Source organism: Psammomys obesus, unplaced genomic scaffold (assembly GCF_907164565.1).
Source record: "Psammomys obesus unplaced genomic scaffold, mPsaObe1.curated_primary_1811, whole genome shotgun sequence".
Lineage (NCBI taxonomy): Eukaryota > Metazoa > Chordata > Mammalia > Rodentia > Muridae > Psammomys > Psammomys obesus.
Window position 1 is genome coordinate 1399872 of NW_026588752.1, and position 15505 is coordinate 1415376.

Genomic DNA, 15505 nt, shown 5'->3' on the forward strand with positions numbered 1-15505 from the left:
TTTTTTTTTTTTTTTTTTTTTTTTTTTTTATCAGGTATCTTCAGGACTGGCTGCAAAGCTCTCCTCTGTGGCCTAACAGGACTGCTCCTCCCTTGGGGGGTGGGGAGTCCAAAGAGCCAGTCATTGAGTTCCTGTTAGAAATAGTCCTTGTTCCCCTCACTATGGGAAACCAATTGGTTACTGAGTTACCACAGGCTACATCTGAGCAGAGGTTCTAGGTTACATTCATACATGGTCCTTGGTTGCATGTCAGTCTCAGAGAAGACCCTGTGCCCAGATATGTTTGGTCCTTGTGGAACTCCTATCCTTCCCTGAAAGATTTCTATCTTCCATCTCCATGGTCTAAAGGGAAGAGGGGACAGTTGGATTAGCTGCAAAGGTGCTGAGCTCATTTCCATACTTCCTTTTGGATAATGGGGTTGTTTAACAGGAAAATAACAAGCTACTTTAGAATAATAAGCTATTCTAGAATTTTGGAGTCAGATTTCTCTTCATCTCATGTCTTCCATCCTCACTTTGGGGGAAGAATGAATTTTTAGTTGTGAAATGAGAAGCAACCAAGATTAGCAAGAGAAATCTGAATTTGCTCCTGACAGCCACACTTTGGAGATAGCTCAGACTCGAGTCAACACGGGCTGCATAGACACCTGAGATGACCATTATAGCCTCAGCCAATCGAGGGCAGAAGAAGGCACAGACGCTAGAAAGAAGTTCTGGAAAAGCCCTTGGTGGGGAGGGGAAGCTTGGTAAAGACAGAGTGGAGGGACTTGGGCAGCTGTTAGCTAAGGAATGTTGGCAATTTCTCACCCTGAAAGGTGGAAGGGCAAGAAAAGGCGCCTAGTGTCTCAGAAAGGGAGGTAGCATTGCTACTACCTTGATTTTGGCTGCTTCCTTGAGAGAGCTAAACATTTTTTTAAGCCACCCAATTTGCAGTAATTCTTTGTGCCAGCTGTAGGAAATAAAAAGCTTTTGGCATGAAGAAATGGGAAGAATACTGTGGGGAACAGGAGGAAGGCTTGCATTCTCTCCCAGCCTCAGTTACATTCCTGAGCAGCTGCAGGCAAACTTGGCTCTGATAGTAGTCTATGTTGTCTCTACATTCTTATCTTGGAAATGGGAACTGTCATGGTACTCATCAGAACAGTTGGGAGGATTAACTGGCCCCTATCTGCAAAGAGCTGAGGACAGCATCTGGCATACTGTACAAGTGTTCACGTTTATTTCTGTTGCTGCTGTTGATATTTTTTGTTATTATGGTTTGCCAGAATGTACATGTCTTCCTGATTATTATGGGGCCTATTTGAATAATTTCATTTGCATAGTTTTTATAGGAAATAAAAGGACTAGCAGACCATTCTCCAAAATATCATAAAGAGTAATTTCTGAGTGATGGGTTTACCATAGGGTTTTATTTGCTTCTGATAGCTCCTAGTTTCTAAATTTGGGGCAATGAGTACATATTACAGTGGGAGTAAAACCATGAAAGTTTTGTTTTTCTCTTTGGCTTTTATAATGGTGTTGTTTTCACTTTTAATTAAAATTAAGAAGCTCAAAGCAAGGCATTTTCGATGCCAATGAGTTGATAGAGAGAATTATGTATAATATTCTCGATGAAGCAAAGATCTGTAAGAAGTTTTCATTTACAATTAAGGGAAAAGAGATTGGTGGTGAGGATAGACACAAATCTATCAACAGTATTATAGAAAATATTTACCCGTATGCATGCGATCCTGTGAATATGCACACGTGTATGCAGGCACAGTTGATGCTTTAGCTACTATATGGTACCAGGATGCGCATGACTTTCTGGTTATTACAGGGCCTAGTGGAATCATTTTATTTGCCTATCTTTTACAGCTGACAAGAGGCTAGAAATCCATTCTCCATGTTTGGGAGCAGATAGCATGTCAGATATCTTCCTCAATGGCTCCACCTTAATTTTTGAGACATGGTCTCTCACTAGATCTGGGGTGCACAATTTAGGCAGACTGGCTGATAGATTAGCTCCAGAGATCCTCCTGTATCTGTCTTTTCAGGCTGGGCTCACATATGTGTGCCACTGTGCCTGCTGTTTAGTTTGAGTGTGTGGATCAAACTCGGTTTTGTCTTGTGTGCATGACAAGGACTTTACTGACTAGGCTACCCCCAGCCAGTTGACCAGTTAAGTTGTGAGAGTTAAATACTCCATATTCCCTGGCATCCCACAATTGTGGATCAAGTCTTCTCCTCTCTGGGAAAGTTATTTCTGTGAATAAAAGGTCATGCGGTAGCTGCAGAGTGTTACCTTTGGCATGAGTGGCACTGGGAGCTGCATCACAGTTTGCGGTGGGGATGTTCTGAGCATTCTAGAATGTCTAACAGCTTGCTGATTTCTGCAGGCTAGAGGCCAACAGCACCTCTCCTTCACGTGAAAACTAGGCATCTCTACAGACAGTGTCCAGTGTCACTTGGGATGACAATGAGCAAATGGACACTTCCAGCTGAAGTGCTACATGGACCCAAACCCAATGTTACTTGAAGATTCTGTCATGAAAGTCCTGTCTGAGATTCTCAACTATCTTCTTTAAAAGAGACAGTGTCTGAGACAGACTCATGTGAGCTATGGGTTCAGAAAGCCTGGATTGTTTATTACATCAGGTCTTGTCTAGCCATATGACCTTGGATTAACCTGGGGAGAGGTACCTCCAACTCAGTCACCTCACATGGAGGAGAGTTAGTAGCTGCAAATTTTACTGAGTTTCATGTAAGTAAAAGACAGTATTAGGATTGGGGATATAGCTCAGATGGCAGAATGCTGGCATGCACAAGACCCTGAGTTGATCCTAGCACCACATAAACTAGATGAAATGGTACACTACTGTAACCCCAGCACTAGTGGGGGAGTTTGAAGACAGGAGATTCAGCAGTTGAAATAACCCTCAGCTACATAGTAAATTGGAGGCCAAATTGGGATATGTGATGCAGAGAGAGAGAGAGAGAGAGAGAGAGAGAGAGAGAGAGAAGAGAGACAGAGGGAGAGAGACAGAAACAGAGAGAGAAATTGACTCCTTCCTTAAAGTGGGTTGATATATGTCATGTAGGTTAGTGATGCTGTCTGTATGGCTGACCTCTCAACAAAAAGTTGTCCATCTAATCAAGTACCTGCTTCTTTTTGTCATCTACTTCATTCTCACCCCAAAACTTCCAGTGAAAGATGAAACAAAGCATAGAATGCAACTTGATGCAAATATGGCAGCTTATTTATTCTTGTCACTTAGGAAAGTTTCAACAGAACCCTTATCACAGAGTCCCAGCTGCACAACTGTCCTCCTGGAAGAAAAACACGAATTTGAGTCAGAATTAAGCTACTGGGGGGAGGAGGAAATTCTGCCCCGAGGCTAATTTGCTTCCTTCTGCCTGGAAATGGTTTAAATATGCTTCCATTGGTATTCTGAGATCTGGAAACAATGTAGTACAGCCAAGTTGGGTAAACTGAGGCTGAGAGACATGTATTTAAATCAAGCACATGACATATAGGGGAAATTATCAATGATGATGATAGAGGAATCCAGTTCCTTTGGTCTCCCTCGGTCATGGGAGACTAATAAGACGTTGAGTCTTCATGATGGTGGTTTTTCTTCAATGTCCTTTTGAAGGATTTTTGAAATGTCTGAGGGAATAATATCTATTTGTCAAGTTTCTTTTAGGATGGAGGAATTTGATACCTTTTATGAGATACAAGGGAAGGTCTAAAACTCAGATGAATTAGATTTAAATTATGGCTCAGTAGGTCATTGGCCAGGTTGGTAGGCTAATGACAACCTCTCTGGGCCTCACTTTTCTAGCTGTATAATAGGGATGCAGGCTGAGTATTTCATGTCCAAAATGATTTGGAGGAAACCATTTCATATTTTAGAACTTTTTAGATTTTGAAACTTTACTAGTTGAATGTTCTTATTCCAAAAATCTGATATACTTCAAAATCCACAACATTTTTGAATGTCATGTTGGAATTCAGGATTTTGTAGTATTTTGTGTTTTCACATTGGAGACTGTGAACCTGTATTTAAGCTTACCTGATTAACCAAAACAATATTTGCTATACTCTTCCTGTATGAAGAATATTACCTTAGATTTTAAAATAACACAAATAATATCCCTAATATCCTGGAGCCTATGATTAGTGATGAGGCTCAATACAAATGGGCCAAGCTTTGAATAGCTACCAATTTCTATGATGTAGATTTTCACATCATGGCTGTCATTGAGCTAATATTGCAGCATACTGAATGCAAACATCATGGAGGGACTGTGGAAGGTAAGCTGTCATGAACTAATGCTTGCACATCACTGCTGATAACTAAAAACCCCATGGAGCCTTAGCAGGGCTCACCAAAATAATAATAACTGGCCATTAACTCTCACATGTTTTAAGGGCACTGCAGAGGGCCTGAATATGACTCCGGATGCTGGAACTTTAAGCATCATTCCCACACCAGGGATTTCTGTGTTCCCTGCTCTCTGTGACTCCTAGCAGCAATCTTTGCTTTCTTTTTCTTCCCCCATTGTTCAATGATCCTCCTTTTGTTGTGGTTTCTATAGGCACAGCATTCCAGGTAGTTTTCTCCATGTGTGTCACAGAATCCATCAGTCTGATTCCATGCGCAATAGTAGAGCTCATGTAGAGTATCATGTAGAGATTGCAGGCATCAGATTTGGAGCAGAGTTCATGATGTCCTTTGTATGTAGCCCTGCCAATTCTGCTCCAAGTGAGCAGAGTATGCCTACCCCAAGTCTTCTTTCTGCTTTGAATCCCTGAAGTCTTGGTTCATGTTCACACTTTAATGGGCTTATTCAGCCAGGTGAGTTTAGATTGTTCTTGTTCTTGTCTTTATATACTGGTGAAGGAGCCCTATGGGTTGTGAGGCCAAGGAGATAAAATCTGCACAGATATTGTATTAGTTAAGGTGCTGTAGAAGAACAGAATAGAAATAAGGAATATGTATTAAAAGGGGATTTACTAGATTGGCTTACGTTATATAGTCTAAGTAGTTCAACACTGACTATCTTTGTACTAAGAACCCAAGAACTGCTAAGTCCATGACAGTAAATGTCTCAGGAGTCTCAGTAAGGTGCTCAAGGACAGGAAGAGTCCTGGAGAGCCACTGAGCTCTGAGAGCCACTGAGCCACTGAGAAAACTAAAGAAGTTGGGTTCTGGTGTCAATGAAGAAATGCAGGACAGTGGCTGTGGCTATGAGAGTGGCAGCAGCAAGAGTGAGATAAATGAACCCATTTTCAAGATGGGACGAAAATGACACAAAAAGAAATCTGTTCATCTGAGCTGCCACAGGTAGATACCTTCCACACTTAAGGTCTTTCCATTTCAGAGAGCCTTTGCGTCAATTAAGAAAATATCTTTACAATGTGCTCAGTAGCTTATCTTTCAGTTGATTATGTTTTGGTAGATCCAGTCAAGTTGACAACTATTAGCTATAGCACCTAGTAATAAAATGATAGCACTGGGCTGCAAAAGAAAGAAAACTGAACAAGCCATCGAATGCAAGCCAATAAAAAACATTCCTCCATGCCTTCTGCTTCAGTTCCTGCCCTTAGTTCCTTCCCTGATTTCTCTTTATGATGGACTGTAAGCTATAAGACAAAACAAACTCTTGCCTCCCCAGTTTCCTTATGCCATGTTTATCACAGCAACTGAAGAATAACGGAAAACCCTTGTAAGCTGGATGTTCAAATTTTTCTTTCTTTTTAACCAGATAAAGGAATAACTAGAGAAGGAGGCTTGTGCTAATGACTAGACTTGTGTTAATGACTAGTACATACAGACATTGCCTTCAGTCCTCACTTACTACAAAGCTGATATGATCCAGGCCATGTTATTTAATATTATCTCAAAAAATAAATGTCTACTATGTGAGTGTATATATGTATAGCACATGTGTGCAGGAGCCAGAAGAGGATATTAGATTCCCCTAGAAAAGTCGTGACAACTGATTGTGAGCCACAAGGGCAGTAAGTCCTTGTAGCCTCATCAATTCTTTTTTTTCCCTTTGTTTTATTTTATTTATTTTATTTTTTATTAATTACAGTTTATTCACTTTGTATCTCACCTGTAGCTTCGTCCCTCTTACCTTCCCCAACCTATCCTCTCTCCCTCTTCTCTACCCATGTCCCTCCCCCAGTCTTTATAGGGGAGGTTCTCCTCCTCTTCTGTCTGATCCTAGTCTATCAGGTCTCATCAGTACTAGCTGCATTGTCTTTCTCTGTGGCTCTGGCAAGGCTGCTACCCCCCTCAGAAGGAGATGATCAAAGTGTCCAAGACAGTCCCTGTTTCCCTTACTAAGGAACCTACTTGGCCACTAAGCTGCCATAGTTACATCTCTGCAGGGGTTCTAGGTTATCTCCACTAATGGTCCTTCGTCAGAGTGTCAGTCTCAGAAAAGACCCCTGTGTCCAGATTTTCTGGTTCTGTTGCACTCCTTGTGGAGCTCCAGTCCCCTCCAGGTCTTTCTATTTCCCCCTTCTTTTATAAGATTCCCTGCACTCTTCCCAAAGTTTGTCTATGAGTCATCAATTCTTGATGCACCGGGGAGAAGATTGCCAGAGGGACAGAGCAAGGCATGGTGGTAGTTACCATGAGATGGAAGTCCACATAGGGCAGAAGGTAATAAGCAACAGGGAAGTTTAAAGAATGCTAATTTGTTTTGAGTATCAGGAAAGGAACCTAGCCTCTAAGTCCCCTGAGGATGGGGTGGTGGTGGTACTCTTTCATTTTTCCCTTTCCAAGCTCAGGTTCTCTGTTTCACCGAGTCATTGCTAGCTCTGGAGTTTGCATGTATGTAAAGAAACAAGAGCATGCACCTACGAATTGAAAGCCATTAAGGTCAATTGATAGAAGACCCTTAGAGAGGAAGCCAAGCCAGCTAGATTTTTTTACGTATAATGAACCCAAGGTGAGGAGTAGTGTTCTCAGGGTCAACTTTTGAGGAAATAGTTATCACATGTCTTGGAAACTTGGTGTCCTGCCTGCCAGTGGATGCCACTCTCTGGTGTGTGCTGGTGCATGTGTGTGCACGCACGTGTGTGTGTGTGTGTGTGTGTGTGTGTGTGTGTGTGTGAGTGCATGTGCTTTGTGTGTGAGAGCGCCCATGGAGACCAAAAGGGGGCATTGTTTTTGGAGAGAGATGGTTGTGAGCTGCCAGAATGGTGTGCTGGAAAATGAACCCAAATTACTTGGAAGAATAGCAAGTGTCTTAGCCCTGAGCCTTCCTCCACCCCCAGCAAAAGATAGTTTTGGCTATTTCAGACCATTTTCAAGATGGATCCTCAGAAGATATATACTTGTATGTCTTGCTCCTTTTGTTCAAGACAATATCTAAAATTAATTTTGATATGCCTGGTCATCTGTTTCACCAAACACAAACACACATACATTTGGAATTTTTTGTCTTCATTGTTAATGTGCCCTTTTTTATTATGTACTGATTATTTCTAAATACGTTTTTCTTTTTCAAGACCCATTTCTTCCTGATGCAGGTAAACTGATTTTTTTCCCTGGTAGGCTCTTCTGCACATATCTTTCCACATTTATATCTGTGTCACATACCATAGTGGATAGTTTCTTTTTTGAAAAGTCTCTCTCCCTACCTCTCTTCCCTACCTTCTTCCCTCCCTCTCTTTTTTTCTCCTTCCCTCTCTGTCTCTCTCTGTCTGTCTGTGTTCATGTATCTCTCTCTCTCTGTATGTGTGTGTGTGTGTGTGTATCACAGCATATATCTGGAGAAGTAAAGACAACTTTCAGGAGTCAATTTTTTCTACCTTATCAGGGCAGGGTTAGTCTCTGTTGTTACTTATGCTCTTCCACCTTGTCGTCCAAGGTAGCAGGCTTCTGACCCCTCAGCAGGCTCTTCTGTCTCTACCTCCCATATTGCCTTAGGTGTTCTGGGATTGCACACTGCCACACACATTGCCTCTTATGCAGGTCCCAGGGATCACACTTTTGCTGTCAGGCTTTTACTGTGAGTGATTTTTACTCATGGAGCCATCTTTCTAGCCCTGTAGTAGGTGTTGTCTAATAGTCTAGCCTTGTTTCCTGTTCTCCTACAATGGCTTCTGTGTTCTAATTGAAACCTCTAATTAATTTGTATATGTTTTATATGTTATTTGTCTTGCAATTTGTTTTTCTACTTATTACACCTGACGTTTGCTTTGATGTTATCTTTCCATATCATTTTACGTTGTCAAGGATCATTCCACCCACTTGTTCTGTTGACTGTCTGCATTTTATTCACTTCTGTGATGTTTCTGCAACTGCAACATGTGTCATTAGCATGGGCTTCTCCTGTAGACATGGTCCTATGACAGTGTGCAGATGTTCCTGTCACGCTATGCTGCTTGCCCCCCACTGTCTGCTATTATTTTCATAGATACTATTTCTAACTTGGTAGTTGCCCACAAAACATTATAATTGTGCTTCTTGATTTATCAGACATTCTAAAGTAAAACATAGATTAAGCCAAATATTAAAAGTACAAGTATAAGCATGAAATACATCATCTTACATATCAGATATATATCTTTATATATGCTAAATATGTTTATTTGGGGGACTCTTTCATTCCTGCTTATAGAAATTAACTCCCGTCTGGTTTGGAGTCCCCTTCAGCCTTTTTCAGCCTTTCAGCACATATCTGCTGCAGCCAAAATTTCTTAGCTTTTATCAATTTAAAATATTATCAATTTGCCTTTTTTTTATCCCTTATTTTGGGTAGTGTGGAAAATTTAAGGTTGACACATGTGCTAATTAATTATTCAAATTTTAAAGGTAGTGTCCCATTGCCTTTTGGTTTTCTTGTTTCTGATTAATGTCTGTCACTTCTGCTTAGTTTGGTGACTGTCATGAACATTGTTTTTTTCCCCCCCTGGTACTTTTAAGGCTTTCATCAGGTAGTTTCTGTTTGCTCATTGCTTGCTTTTGAAGCTGGCCCATTGTGTGTCTGCGGGTGATTTTTCTTCAGAGTTGTCTCCCTATTTTGTTAAGTTTCCTGGTTTTGTGAATTCACGCCTGATTTTAAGGTGCACAGCCTCATTATCTCCTCAAGCATCCCTCCATGCTGTTCTTTCTTTCATTTCATACCGGGACTGAGGCTGCATGCATATTATGGGCCAAGGTTTCTTACACTGCTTTAAAAATACTGATAAATTTATATGAATAATTTTACTGATTTAAAAACAACCATTGACTTTTGAGATAAAGTCTCTCTATGTTGCGGAGGTTGGCCTCAAGTTTGAAATCCTCCTGCCTCAGGCTCCTGGGCCCTGGGCTCATGGCTGTACCCCACTGCACCATATTTTTGATGTTTTTCATTGGTGTCAACCTGAAATCAAGTCCATTTGCTGCACTCCTTCTTAGTGTATTACATCACCCCATTCTAACATTTCTGTTTTCTCTTCCTGGTGTCAAATAAATTCCTCTTCTCTTCATGTATATTGTTCACTTTCCCTACTAGACACCTGAGCATACTGACAGTGGGTATTTTTTAAAGGGGTTTTCCAAGAATTTTTATATTTTTCATCTGTGGGTTCACTGGTCATTGTTTTTCTCTAACTTATGGGTCATATTGTCCTTTTTAAAAAAATACCTATGCATGAAAGACTAGAGCGTGGATTCTTGTTTCCAAGCAGACAGGCTTGTCTGTTTCCCTCTTTGAAACACTAGAGTTAGAGGGTCCTGCCTCTAATCTCGTCCTAATTTCCCTGGGGTTAGGTTGGCTGCAGCTGTTGTTTGCTGCAGTTCATCACTGACTTTAAATGTTTTGAAGGTGAGATCAAGACAGTCTCTTCTGCAAGGCTGGGGATCTGAGTCCCAGCAAGACTTCTTAGATCTCTCTCCACTTCCCTATCATATATCTGGCTCTCTGACCCTTGGAGAGCTCTGTCTGCTCTCTAACCACCTGCATATTCTCAAGCTTTTGAAGATGTCTCTTAGTCCTTCTGCCCCCTAGCCATCCATGAGATGCCCTTTATACTCATAGGAGCTCAGGTGAGGAAAATGTGCAGGTGCCTGTGCCTCTGGGGTCTCAGCCTGCACTCCCATCCTGCCCCCAACCTCCCATGCTGTTCTGGGGCTCACAAACCAGTGGGAGAGTTGGAGAGTGAAGTATCCAAGTGAATCAGAGAAAAGTTGCTCACATAGAGAGAAAAATATGCTGAAAGGCCCCTTGCTTGGTTTGCAGTTCATCTTTAAAGTATTCTGCACACACTAACAGAGTGACTCTATAGTACTTAAGGCACGTGGATGGAGAGACTACTGGTCCTCTAGCCTAGGCATACCTGTTGAGCATCTTCTTTTGGGTAGTCTCCAGATACCATACTATACTATAATTGTACCCCATCACTTTTAATCCCCTCTATTTTCTCATATATTCTACAGAAAGTAACTATATCATATCTCTCTCTTATCACTCTATCTTCTCCACTCAGATCTCTTTAGCTTTCAATACTCCACCTCAGACTGCTCTCTCCATTCAAATATTCCTTGTGGCTGACCTGAGAATACCACATGTTTACCTTTCTCCTGTACCATGTCACAGTCTCATTTGATTGTGTGTAAATTTATTTCACTAGACTTTGAGCTTTTTACAGGTGAAACTGTGTCCAACACATGTCTGTTTATCCCATTTGTTCTAAGACCACTCATAGAGTACTTTCTGCTTTTAAGAACCTCCCAGTCCTTACTGTATGAAATTTATCACAAAGCAATAATTCCAGCACTATAATTGAACTCCTCATTTATAGGGAATAGACTGAGAAAATGGGGTATGTTCTGGTTTGAATGTGAAGCTTCCCCCAAAGCTCATGTGCCCGGCCACTTTATCCCTAGATGATGTAGTGATGATTAAAAGGTTTATTTTCATTATCTTTAATTATGTACATGTGGAAGGGTGTACATGTGTTCAGGTGCCTGTGGAGGCCTCAGACATAGGAGCCCTCTGTGGCTGGAGTTACCAACATGAGTATTCTGACATGGATGCTGATAACAAAATGTGGGTCCTCTGCAGGACTCCTGTGCACTCTGAACAATTGAGACATCTCTCCTGCCCTAAGGTGCTGCTTTGAGAGGTTGTAGGACCCCAGCAGGTATGGCCTAGGTAGAGTAAGTGGGTCGCTTTGGGACTTTATAAGCAGGTCCTATTTCCAGTCTTCTCTCTGCTTCCTGTTGCAATGAGATGAGAGCAGGCATGTTCATTTGTCTGTTGCCATGCCACAAATCATCCCCCACACTCCTTCCTTCCCTACCTCAATAGACTGTACCCTCAAACCATGAATCAAAACACCCTGGGAGGCCAACCAGGCATTACATTGCTTCTTGTAAATTATTTGGGTACAACTAGAAGACTAAGCAATGCAAGCTGTTCTGACGGCCTCAGAAGAACTGGAATCTCGCCGCAACAGAGAGCCCATGTTCATGTGAAAACACTGAAGCCTTTTGTGTCTTCTCCCTCCTCCCACCTTCTTGTCTCCCTTTTCATCTTCTGTGCCTGACACAAGAGTCAACGATCAGTTGATCACAGAGCCCATCCATCTGGCATTGACACGCTAGCCCCAGAGCTTGTTTTTCCCCTATTCAGTGCTGGTATCATTCACCAACTTGTGTTTTCCTCTGAGGTCACCCTTGAAGTTTTGTGTGTCGTGTTTCTCGTTTCTGCCTTGTCTCGCAGATCCTGCCAGTACATCTATCAAAGTAATCATCATGGGCCTGATGGAGGAGTATGGCTCCCCTCACATTTTTCATTACTAGATAATTTATTAATATCCTTCCCGGGCAGCACTAGATTTATCTTGATAAAACTTCTATCAGCGGCGACACCAGAGATGCCATTGGGACACCCTGGAAGGGCCGCTTGCTCACCTCCTTCACCCCTTAATATCTCTGGAAGCCCAGCCCGCAGTCAGCCCAGGGGGCTGCTAAGACTCAAAACATTTTATCATTTTGATAAAGCTGACCTGGAGCAGCCTCGGAGGGATTGCTACCTATCTTGCCTTTCTTCTCGGCTTGTGGCAAACACAGGCTCATCTGTGGATCAGGAAAGGCAGGTAGCAAGGGGTGGATAAATTACCTTCAAAGAGTTCACCATTTATCTCGGCTTCATGTGAGCGTCTGCAGGGAATGACTTCCCCTTTCAGCTCAAGTAGGCTTTCTGTGAGGCCTTGTGTTTGTGATGGGTGACAGACCTTTGTGATATTTCCTCAGGGCATGGACTCTTCAGTGTGTGAGCAGAAAGGGTCTCTGCAGAGCTCACCTTCTTTCCCCTTCTGTCCTCTCCTTCTCTAGGAATATAGCTGAGAGCAGAGGCAGTCTCCCCTCCTTACTCTGATTATTTGCAAAAATGAACATTCTCAAGGCCTCCTGCAAGAGGCAACTGGTACCCAGGCTTCTGGCAAACACTGAGGCAGGCACACTGGGAAAGGAGCTATACCTTAATTCTCCCCCCACCTCCATAATCAGTTCAGAGCAGCTATTTCATAAATCGGTTCATTTCCTTTGATATCAGCCTCCTGTCACCCACCTGAAAAAAAAAAGAAACAAATACACACTAAAACATAATGAAGATAGAAAGAATGGGCACAAATGTCACTGGCTAAGGTTGTACAAGGGAAAAGTGTGCAAACGAACATGTGTAATGTGTGCGCTGCTGCTTGAGAGGCTGATTCTCTGGCAAATTGAAAATGAATGAATCTACCTCAGACTTGGCATAGCAGTATGGTAATGGTGGCATATGTCCAGCCTGGAAAGTCAAAAATTTGGACAAAGTGCAAGTGAAGCAACAATCTCTGGGGACCAGCTCCTTTATTAATATGCTTCCTTTTGGGCTAGGGAGATGATTCCATGGGTAAGGTTTTCACTCTTTACAAGCACAAGTTCAAGCATCTGGGTTCTAGCACCCATGTAAGAAGCTACCTACCACCTAGTGTTGTGGAGGATGGAGACAGGAGGATCACTGGGGCTTCCTGACTGCCAGCCTACATCCTGGTTCAGTGAAAGATGATGTCTTGAGGCAATTAGACAGAGATGTTTAAAGCAGAATATCCCATGTTCTCTTCTGGCCTCCAGAAACAGGAGAAAAGTTATGCACACACACACACACACACACACACACACACACACACACACACACACCACTCACACACTAAAATAAAAATGGAGTCTTCTCCTTTATTTTTTTTTTAAGTGAAACAACAATGTAAGCTGCTCATGCCTGAAGTTGTTGGCATCTGATGTCTTTATGACTCAGCCTGAGCATGCCCCAAAGTATTCCCATTGCTGTCCTTATGACATTTTCTGAGCATGTGTGGGTGGAGATAGTCCCACCCACCACCTTGATAAGAGTGATCCTGAAACAAGGTGCTCCTGTGACCTTTGACCTTTTGAACATGAATGCCATGCTTTTAGCTAAGCACCTCCTGTATTTGTCTACCACTTTTCTTCCTTAAGCCTGAAATGGAGCATGCTCATGAGTGTGCCTGCCCCCAAAGTGCTTTCTCTGTGGCTGCATAGGGTCCCTGAACAAGATCCCCACGTTTTATTCCTTCTAGGAGGACACTGCTTTGGAAATTATATCTGCTACAGGTAATAAATCTTTCTCCACTCTTTAATTTCTTGGCAGTGCTTGTTTTGGCTTTGTGCAAACCAATTCCATTTGGTTACAGTAAGATAAATGGTGCGGCATCCATACAGCAGAGTGCTGCCTAACAGGACAGAGGCAGAGCAGGTGCATGAGTTAGGATGTGGAGCAAGAGTCAGAAAGTGACAAGAAAAATAGAGAGTGCTTCAACAGAAAGCTCCTCTTGACCCTCCATGGACCATCTCCTGGAAGCCACACAGGAAGCCAGCCCATGAGGCTTGCATTGACATAGATGTACCAGATAGAGGGGAAGATAGGGAAATGATATTCCATGATTTTTTTATTTAAGTTTCCTTGAATATGTAAGATATTTTTGATGCAAGATTTAAATCTTAGAGTTTTTTTCCCCATTCTCTGTCAAGATCCCCAAGGCTTGTCTTCCCTCTATTCTTCCATCCCTTTCTTCTTCCCTACCTTCTTAGTCTACCTTAATATCTCCATTCCTCTCTTCTCTCCTCCTCCCTTCACTGCCTCCAACCTTCATTCCTTATCATTCTTCTCCCCCACCCATGAGCTTAATCCACACCATCTGGTTCTGCCCTCTCAATCTCCTCCATAAATAATAAAAATCAATATGGTGCAGGTGGGTTGTAGCTGAGCACACCAGAGAAAACATTTCTTAATGCAACGTGGCTCTCTCATGATTTTTTTTGCTGCAGTTAATGAGGAAAGGATAATCTATTGCTAATTTTCAAATTCTTAAAATGACTTCCTGAGGTCAAACATCATGCAGAGAGGAAGCAAACATTTCAGCCCCAGTTGGATTGAATCTCTAAGGCATGCCCTTTGCTTTTGTCCAGACCAACAGTCAAGTTAGTCCTGTATCTCAGCTCCTTCTTCGGACGTGGCTGTGGATATCCATCTGTTTTGCATGACCCCCTCTTCTACCTGCTACTTGGAGCCTTCCGTGCCTGTTGCATTGCAGGTGAGGCTGTGTCTGTGAGCTGTGGCTTCAGGTGTGTGTTGGAGAAGAGCTGAGTTTCTGATTTTTATCTCAGTGCTGAGGTGGTTCCAGCCTCCTGGACAGATGGCCAATTGCACTCAGACTTTCAGAGTGCACATACGTCAATAGTGACAGAGAGGTTCAGCTGTGACCAGAGCTGGGACAGCTTTCCAAATGCAGGGCCATTCGTCACTGTGGTTGATTCTATAAAATCAGAGATGAGGGGACTGACTGAGGATGCATTTTTAGCTTCCTGAAGCTTGGCAATACTGGATCTCTAGCACACACCTGCTTTACTGAGCATGGAGACCATTGCTCTTGTAGAGACTCAGGATCTGCAGGGATTTAGGTTCACAGTCACACCCAATGATTGCTTTAACAAATTGCTACAGTTGCTGAGCACACACACACACACACACACACACACACAAACACACGAGAGAGAGAGAGAGAGAGAGAGAGAGAGAGAGAGAGAGGTGGGAGAGAGGGAGAGAGAGAGAGAGATACCACTATGCAGTCTTAATCTAGGAGAACTTGTGGAGAAGGGGACTCTTCATTCCATTCCATTCTGTGCCTCACTGGTTGTTTTCTCTTTTTAATGCTTTCTAAAGTTGTCTATTAAGAGACATTAATTATACGCAGCAATGGTTTTCACTTGGCGATTTCCACATAAGTATTTAGTGTATTTTCGTCATTTCCCCCATTACTCTTGCATATCCCTTATATTCCACCAATCCCCTTCCTCATTCCAACTAGCTTTTGTCTAATTTAACATCTGTGTGTGTGTGCATATGTGTGTGCCTGCCTGTGCACATCTGTATGTGTGTGCATCTGCATGTGCCTGTGTGTGCCTCTGTGTGTTTATCAGTGAGCTTCACTGGG